We start from the raw sequence: 9,993 nt of genomic DNA, 5'->3' as shown, positions 1-9,993 counted from the left end.
CTGCTATTCATTTTTAAAAGCAAGAAGAAATGAATAGTACAGTGAAGCAATCTATTTTATTTAGATATTCTTCAAAAAGAAGCAAATTGTTTTTTAACCTCCCTGGCACTATTGAAAGGTATATATCAAGGAACATGTATTAGTATTGAAAAAAAAAGCCCTACAGAGTAATAATGTATATCTTATTGCAAAAATACCTAAAATCATAAGCTTTGATTTAAACTCAATCTTCCATTTGCTAGCTTTATGATACTACCCATATCTCTTTAAATAAAGAAGTCAGTTTTCTTACCAACAAAATATGAAAAAATAATACCTACTCTGTTTTACCTGGATCAAGAATTCATAATGCATGTCCATTTTTATACAAAAACGGCAATAAAAATAGGACTGTATGTGAATGTCTTTTTCTCTGCAACTGTTCCTTATTTTAGATAATTCATTGCTAACAACATTTTGCTAATTTTCACAGAATGTTTTTTGCAAAGAATAATAATCCTATGAGAAACAAAGTAAATAGGACCTATACAGATTTTTTTAAAAATAGTGCTGTACACACAGCATAGAGAACCCTATAGTGAATAAGTAGAAATGATTCCAGATTTGTAGTTTGTAAGATCATTAATTTTATCAGGTAAATTCTATCACATAAAACATATCCAGAAAAAAAAGTTTTCTGGTCAATAGTTTTGTTTTTCAATGCTTTTCAAAGTCATTAGCTCCATAGGCCAAGTGAATTCTCTTTAAATGGATGCATTGTTTTCAGAAAAAAAAGGGGGAAAACTCAATTACTATACCAACATTCACAGACATATAATACCTCATATAAGCATGACAACAAAAACTGAATAAAAGGATTGTGGATTTTTTAAGTGATAGTCTTAAGGTTGATCAAACTACTATAAAAATTAATCAATCAATAACTAAATGAGCTTCATTTAAGGTCAATATTTTAATACTACTTTAGGAAATATGTCACTGTTACTTGGAACTAGAGAGATAGGAACATTTACGGTTAGACATGGTGGCTCTAGAGTCAAAGTTTAAATAGGGGTATGGCTACGCTTATGATAGTACATTTATATAGAAATTGTAAATAGTTCTTAGGATTTCACTGTTACTTTACCAAGAGGTATAACATTAAACAATTAACAAAACACCAAAATCTGTTGTGCTTAAACACTACCCTTCTTTTTTACTGTAAACAATAATATATCCAGGATTGTGCTGGATATTTGTTTTAAGTATATATAATTTCTTCTTTAGGATGTCACAATAGAGTATAATATAAAATGTGTAGATTGAATATTTTCAGATATATATTTTTTAAATTTTTCATAAATTAACAATTATTAGGAATAATATAAATAACAAAGATACCATTAAGAAAAATGAGATATTGCCTCTCTGACTTTTTATGCACCATTCTGTAAACTTATATACAACCAATAACCAATTCTAGTCACTATTTTAAGCAAATACACAGGTAATGAATTATTCAAAATGAGTGTATTAGACATACTGTCCACCTGAGAGTCTAACAATTTACTGATTTTCATTGCTTTAATATGATCTATTCAAAGGAAAGTGCTCATAATTCTGTGAATATTTCATTTATCTTCACATCACCCAGAGACTCATCTTTGCCTTTTGTCTCTATTCAAGTAATTCATTCCATCCTTTTTTATTTTTATTTTTATACTTTTTATGTACAGAGATGTTTATTATATTATCACAGCAGAATATTAGAAAGTATAATTAATAATATAAAAGTGTTAAATCATGGTACAGATACAGAAAGGCATTTTAGATATCCATTAAAGATTTTTACAAAGATTTTCCACCCCATATGGAAATATATATCACATAATTTTAAATTTAATTTTACATTTTTTCTTACAAGTTTTAGATTCAGGGGGTAAATGTACAGGTTTCTTACATGTGTAAATGGTGTGTCATGGAGGATTAGTGTACAGATTTCATCATGCAGGTCATAAGCATAATATCCAATAGAGAGATTTTTAATCTTCACCTTCCTCTCACACCCCACCTCAAGTAGGGCCCAGTGTCTGTTGTTCTCTTGTTTCCATGCCTGCTCAGTGTTCAGCTCCCATTTAAAAGTGAGAACATGCAATATTTGGCTTTCTGTACCCGCATTAATTCACTTAGTATAGTGGCCTCTAGCTGCATTCACGTTGCCTCAAAGGACTTGATTTCATCTTTTCTATGGCAGATTATTATTCCATGGTGTATACGTACTAGTTTTTTTTTTCCTACTCCACCATTGACGAGCATTTAAGTTGATTCCAAGTCTTTGTTATTGTGAAGAGTGCTGTAATAAGCACATGTTTACACGAGTCTTTAAGGTAGAACAATTTATATTTCTCTGGGTATAGAGCCAATAATGGGATTTCTGGGCCCAATGGTAATCCTGTTTTAAGTTTGAGCAATCTTTAAACTGCTTTCCATAGTGGCTGAACTAATTTACATTCCCACTAGCGGTGTATAAGCATTCCCTTTTCTCCACAACCTCACCAACATCTGTTATTTTTTGACTTTTTAAAATAGCCATTCTGACTGGAGTGAGATAGTATTTCATTGTGATTTTGATATGTCATGTGTATTTCTTCTTTTAAAAGGTGTTTGTTAATGTCTTTTGCCCATGTTTTAATGGGGTTGTTTGTTTTTTGCTTGTACATTGGTTTAAGTTCCTTATAGATGCTAGATCTTTGTCAGATGCATAGTTTGCAAATATATTCTCCCATTCTGTACATTGTCTGTTCATTCACTCTGTTGATAGTTTCTTTTGTTGTGGAGAAGCTCTTAAGTTTAATTAGATACCATTTGTCAAGTTTTGTTTTTGTAGCAATTGCTTTTGGCATCTTCATCATGAAATCTTTGCCATTCTGCCTGGTGAGAGATGGTATCTAATTGTGGTTCTTATTTGCCTTTCTATAATGATCAAAGATTTTGAACATTTTTTCATAGGTTTGTTGGCCACATGTATGTCATCTTTTGAGAAGTGTTAGTTCTCAGTTTTTAATGAGGGTGTTTGGTTTTTGCTGGTTAATTTGTTTGAGTTTCTAATAGTTTCTGGATGTTAGACCTTTGTCAGATACATAGTTTGCAAATATTTTCTTCCATTCTGTAGGGTGTCTGTTTACACTGTTGATAGTTTCCCTTGCTATGTAAAAGATCTTTCATTTAATTAGGTACAACTTGCCAATTTTTTTGTCTTTGGCCAGGCACAGTAGTTCATGCCTGTAATCCCAGAGTTTAGGAGGTCGAGGTCTGAGGATCACTTGAACCCAGGAGTTCAAGACCAGCCTGAAGAACACAGAGATACCCTGTCTCTATTAAAAAATTTTAAAAATAGCCAGGCATTGTAGCACACACAGAAAATAAAAATTAGCCAGGCATTGTGGCATATGCCTTCAGCCTACTTAGAAGGCTGAAGTGGGGGGATTGCTTGAGCCCAGGAGATAGAGGCTACAGAGGCTGCAGTGGGCAATTATTACACCACCTCACCCCAGCCTGAGTGACAGAGTGAGACCTTGTCTCTCAAAAAAAAAAAATGGTTTGGATGCCATTCCTTTTGGAGTCTTTGTTATGAAGTCTCTACCAGGGCCTATGTCCAGAATGATATTTACTGGGTTTTCTTTAGGGATTTTTATGGTTTTAGATTTTACATTTAAGACTTTAACCCATCTTCAGTTTATATTTGTATATAATGAAAGGAAGGGGAACAGTATCAATCTTCTGGATATGGCTAACCAGCTGTCCTAGAACCACTTATTGAATACAGTCCTTTCTCCATTGCTTATTTTTGTTGACTTTGTCAAAGATAAGATGGCTGCAGATGGAGCTTTATTTCCAAGTTCTCTATTCTGTTCCATTGGTCTATGTGTCTGTTTTTGTACTAGTAACATGCTGTTGTGGTTACTGTGGCCTTGCAGCATAGTATAAAGTTGGGTAGTGTGATGCCTCTGGCTTTGTTCTTTTTGTTTAAGATTACTTTGTCTAATTGGGCTCCTTTTTAGTTCTACATGAATTTTAGAATAGTTTTTTTTTTAATTCTGTTAAAAATGTGTTGGTATTTTGATAGGAATAACATTGAATCTGTAAATTGCTTTGGGCAGTATAATCACTTTAACAATATTGATTCTTTCTATCCATGAGTATGAAATGTTTTTCTGTTTGTGTCATCTCTGATTTCTTTAAGCAGTGTTTTATAGTTCTCCTTGTAGAGATATTTTACCTCTCTAGTTAACTCTGCTCTTAGGTAGTTTATTCTTTTTTCAGTTATTGTGAATGAAATTACATTCTTGATTTGGCTGTCAGTTTGGACATATTGATGTATAGAAATGCTACTGATTTTTGTAAATTTATTTTGTATCTTGCAACTTTGCTGAACTTTTTTTTTATCAGATGTAAAAGGCTTTGGGCAGAGACTATGGTGTTCTCTAGGCATAGAAACATCATTAACGAAGAGAAATAGTTTGACTTCCTCTCTTCTTACTTGGATGTCTTTTAGTTCCTTCTCTTGCCTGACTGGTCTGGCTAGGACTTCCAGTACTACGGTGAATAAAGGGTGAGAGTGGGCATACTTATCTTGTTGTGGTTCTCAAGGGGAATGTGTCCAGCTTTTGCTCATTAAATATGATGCTGGCTGGGGGTTTGTCACAGATGACTCATTATTTTGAGGTATGTTCTTTTGATGCTTAATTTGTTGAGTGTTTTTAACATGAAGAGATGATAAATTTTATCAAAAGCCTTTTCTCTATCTATTGAGATGATTGTGTGGTTTCTCTTTATGTGATGAATCATAGTTATTGATTTTTGTGTATTGTATCAACCTTGCACCCCCAAAATAAAGCCTACTTGGTTATGATAGATTGGCTGTTTGATGTGATGCTGGATTTGGTTTGCTAGTATTTTGTTGAGGATTTTCACATCCATGTTCATCAGAAATATTGGCAGGAAGTTTTCATTTTTGGGGGGGTGCTTCTAGATTCTGGTGTTAGAATGATGCTGGCCTCATAGAATGATTATAGAGGAGAGTTCCTTCTCCTGAACTTTTTTTGGGGGAATAGTTTCAGATTCCCCAAATAGATTTGTATCAGATTTTTACAATATATCTGGTAGAATTTGGCTGTGAATCCTTCTGGCCTAGGCCTTTTCCTGGTTGACAGTTATTTGTTACTGATTTAATTTCCAAATTTCATATTGTTCTGCTCAGTGTTTTATTTTCTGTTTCAAGATTGGGAGGTTGTATATTTTCAGGAGCTTATCTATTTCTTTTAGGTTTTCTAGTTTGTGTGCAGAGAGGTGTCTGCAATACTCTTTGAGAGGTTTCTCAATTTCTGATGGGTTGGTGGTAATGTCCCCTTTGTCATTTCTGATTGTGTTGATTTGGAATGTTTTCTTTTTTTTAATTATTAGTCTACCTAGGGGTGTATTATTCTTATTTATTTTTTCAGATAGAAATCTTTTGGTTTTGTTGATTTGTTGTATATTTTTGGTCCCTTAATTTTATTCCATTCAGGTTTTATTTTGATTATTTATTTTCTTCTGCTAACTTTAGAGTTGGTTTACTCTTGTTTACTCTGGATCCTCTAGGTGTAATATTAGTTTGTTAGCTTGACTTTTTAACTGTTTAATTTTGGATGTAGTTTTTAGTGCTATAGACTTCCCCTTAACACTGGTTTAGCTGTGTACCAGAGATTCTAGCAGGTTATATCTTTGTTTACATCTGTTTTGAATAATTTCATGGTTTCTACTTTATTATATTGTTTACTTAAAAGTCTTTCAGGAGCATATTTTTAAATTTATATGTAATTGTATGGTTTTGAGAGATCTCTTTGACATTGTTTTCTATTTTTATTGCACTGTGTTCTGAGTGTGTGGTTAGTATGAGTTTAATTCTTTTTAATTTGTTGCAAAGAATTGCTTTGTGGCCAAGTGTGTAGTCAATCTTAGAATATGTGGCATGTACAGAGGAGAATAATGTATATCCTGGTGATGTTGGATGAAGTGTTCTGTAGATGTCTATTAGGTCCATTTGGTCAAGTGTCAAATCTGGGTTCTGAATAATTTCATTAGATTTCTTGCTCAATGATCTGTCTAATATTGGACAGTGGAGTGTTGAAATCTCCCACTATTACTGTATTGTTATCTAACTATCTTTGTAGGTCTCTAAGAACTTGTTTTATGAATCTGGGGCTCCCATGTTGGGTATATATATATTTAGGATAGTTAAGTCTTCTTATTGAATTGAACCATTTATCATTACATAATTCCCTTCTTTGTTCTCTTTTCTTGTTGATGCTTTAAAGTCTGTTTTTTCTGAAATAAGAATAGCAACCCAAGCTCTTTTTTGTTTTTCACTTGCTTAGTAGATTTTTCTCTGTCCCTTTATTTTGAGTCTATGGGTGTCATTGCATATGAGATGGATCTCTTGAAGGCAGCACACAGTTGGGTCTTGTTTCTTTCTACAACTTGCCACTCTAAAATTTAAGTGGGGTGTTTAGCCCATATATGTTCAAGGTTAATATTGATATGTGTGTATTTCATCCTTTCATGCTAGTTGGTTGTTATATAGAATTTATTGTGCAGTTATTTTATAGTGTCAATCGTCTATGTACTTGTCTATGTGTCTTTCATCTATGTGTCCTTGTGGTGGCTGGTAACACTCTTTTGTTTCCATATTCAGTTCTCCATTAAGGACCTGTTGTAAGGCAGGTGTGGTGGTAGCAAATTCCTTAGCATTTCTTAGTCTGAAATGGATTTTATTTCACCTTCATTTATGAAGCTTAGTTTGGTTGGATATGAAATTATTGGTTGCAATTTATTTTCTTTAAGGATGCTGAATATAGGTCCACAATCTTTTCTGGCTTGCAAGGTTTCAGTTGAAAGGTCCACTGTTAGCATGATGGGGTTTACTTTGTAGGTAACCTGCCCCTTCTTTCTAGCTGCCTTTTATATTTTTTCTTTCATGTTGACCTTGAAGAACCTGGTGAATATGTGTCTTGGGTATGGTTGTCTTGTAGGGTATTTCACAAGGCTTCTCTAAATTTCCTGAATTTGAATGTTGATCTCTCTAGTGAGCTTGTGGAAACTTTTATGGACACTGTCTTCAAATATATTTCCAAGTTGCTTGCTCTTTCTTCCTCCCTTTCATGGATGCCAAGGAGTCATAGGTTTGGTTTTTTTTACATAATCTCATATTTCTCAGAGGCTTTGTTCATTATTTATTCTTCATGTTTTGTCTGATTGAGTTGATTCTAAAAGCCGGTCTTTGAGCACTGACATTCTTCCCTCAGCTTGGTCTAGTCCGCTGTTAATATTTCTGAGTGTATTATGAAATTCTTGCAGTGAGTTTTTCAGGTCTATTAGATAAGGCTGGTACTTTCTTTTTTTACTTTGTTTGTTTGTTTTTAATTTTCATTTTTATTTCTTCTAAAAAAAATGCAATATGTGTGCAGAATGTGCAGGTTTGTTATGTAGGTATACATGTGCCTTGGTGGTTTGCTACACCTATTGACCTATCTTCTAAGTTCCCTCCACTCACCCCCCATCCCCCAACAGGCCCTGGTGTGTGTTGTTCCCTGCCTTGTGTCCATGGGTTCTCGATATTCAACTCCCACTTATGAGTCAGAACATGCACTGTTTGGTTTTCTGTTCCTGTGTTAGTTTGCTGAGGATGATGGCTTCCAGCTTTATCCATGTTGCTGCAAAGGACCTTTATAAATGTTCCTGCAAAGAAGACCATGTATAGCCAAGACCATCCTAAGCAAAAAGAACAGAGCTGGAGGCATCATGCTACCTGACTTCAAACTGTACTAGAAGACTACAGTAACCAAAACAGCATGTTACTGGTACCAAAACAGACATATAGACCAATGGAGCAAAACAGAGACCTCAGAAATAATACTACACATCTACAACCATCTGACCTTCGATGAACCTGACAAAAACAACCAATGGGGAAAAGATCTCCTATTCAGTAAATGATGCAGGGAAAACTGTCTAGCCATATGTAGAAAACTGAAACTGGACACCTTCCTTACACCTTATAAAAAAATTAACTCAGAATGGATTAAAAACTTAAATATAGGACAAAGGTTCCAAGATGGTCAAATAGGAACAGCTCCAGTCTACAACTCCCAGCATGAGTGACACAGAAGACGGGTGTTTTCTGCATTTCCAACTGAGCAAACAGCACACTAGGATATTTTATCCCGTGCCTGGCACGGAGGGTCCCACGCCCATGGAGCCTCACTCACTGCTAGCACAGCAGTCTGAGATTGAACTGCAAGGTGGTAGCAAGGCTGGGGGAGGGGTGTCTGCCATTGTTTAGGCTTGAGTAGGTAAACAAAGTGGCTGGGAAGCTCGAACTGGGTGGAGCCCACTGCAGTTCAAGGAGGCCTGCCTGCCTCTGTAGACTCCACCTCTGGGGGCAGGGCATAGCTGAAGAAAAGGCAGCAGAAACTTCTGCAGGATTAAACGTCCCTGTCTGACAGCTTTGAAGAGAGTAGCAGTTCTCCCAGCACACAGTTTGAAACCTGACAACTGACAGACTGCCTCCTCAAGTGGGTCCCTGAACCCCGAGTAGCCTTACTGGGAGACACCTCCCAGTAGGGGCCAACTGACACTTCATACAGCCAGGTGCCCCTCTGAGATGAAGCTTCCAGAGGAAGGATCAGACAGCAATATTTGCCGTTCTGCAATATTTGCTGCTCTGCAGCTTCCACTGGTGATACCCAGGCAAACAGGGTCTGGAGTGGACCTCCACCAAACTCAAACAGACCTGCAGCTGAGGGTCCTGACTGTTAGAAGGAAAACTAACAAACAGAAAGGGCATCCAAACCAAAACCCCATCTGTACTTCACCATCATCAAAGACCAAAGGTATATAAAACTACAAAGATGGGGAGAAACCAGGGCAGAAAAGATGAAAATTCTAAAACTCAGAGCGCCTCTTCTCCTCCAAAGGAACACAGCTCCTCACCAGCAATGGAAAAAAGCTGGATGGAGAATGACTTTGACAAGTTTAGAGAAGAAATCTTTAGACGATCAGTAATAACAAACTTCTCTGAACTAAAAGAGGATGTTTGAATCCATCGCAAAGAAGCTAAAAACCTTGAAAAAAGATTAGACGAATGGCTAACTGGAATAAACAGTGTAGAGAAGACCTTAAATGACCTGATGGAGCTGAAAACCATGGCACGAGAACTACGTGACGCACGCACAAGCTTCAGTAGCCGATTTGATCAAGTGGAAGAAAGGGTATCAGTGATTGAAGATCAAATGAATGAAATGAAGTGAGAAGAGAAGTTTAGAGAAAAAAGAGTAAAAAGAAATGAACAAACCTCCAAGAAATATGGGACTATGTGAAAAGACCGAATCTACGTCTGATTGGTGTACCTGAAAGTGACAAGGAGAATGGAACCAAGTTGGAAAACACTCTTCAGGATATTATCCAGGAGAACTTCCCCAACCTAGCAAGGCAGGCCAACGTTCAGATTCAGGAAATACAGAGAATGCCACAAAGACACTCCTTGAGAAGAGCAACTCCAAGACACATGATTGTCAGATTCACCAAAGTTGAAATGAAGGAAAAAATGTTAAGGGCAGCCAGGGAGAAAGGTTGCATTACCCACAAAAGGAAGCCCATCAGACTAACAGCAGATTTCTCAGCAGAAACTCTACAAGTCAGAAAAGAATGGGGGCCAATATTCAACATTCTTAAAGGAAAAAATTTTCAACCCAGAATTTCATATCCAGCCAAACTAAGCTTCATAATTGAAAGAGAAATAAAATCCTTTGCAAACAAACAAATGCTGAGAGATATTGTCACCACCAGGCCTGCCTTACAAGAGCTCCTGAAGGAAGCACTAAACATGGAAAGGAAAAACTGGTACCAGCCACTGCAAAAACATGCCAAATTGTAAAGACCATCAATGCTAGAAAGAAACTGCATCAACTAACAAGC

The sequence above is a fragment of the Pan troglodytes genome, chromosome 3, assembly GCF_028858775.2.
Source record: "Pan troglodytes isolate AG18354 chromosome 3, NHGRI_mPanTro3-v2.0_pri, whole genome shotgun sequence".
Classification (NCBI taxonomy): Eukaryota; Metazoa; Chordata; class Mammalia; order Primates; family Hominidae; genus Pan; species Pan troglodytes.
This window is presented reverse-complemented; position numbering follows the sequence as displayed.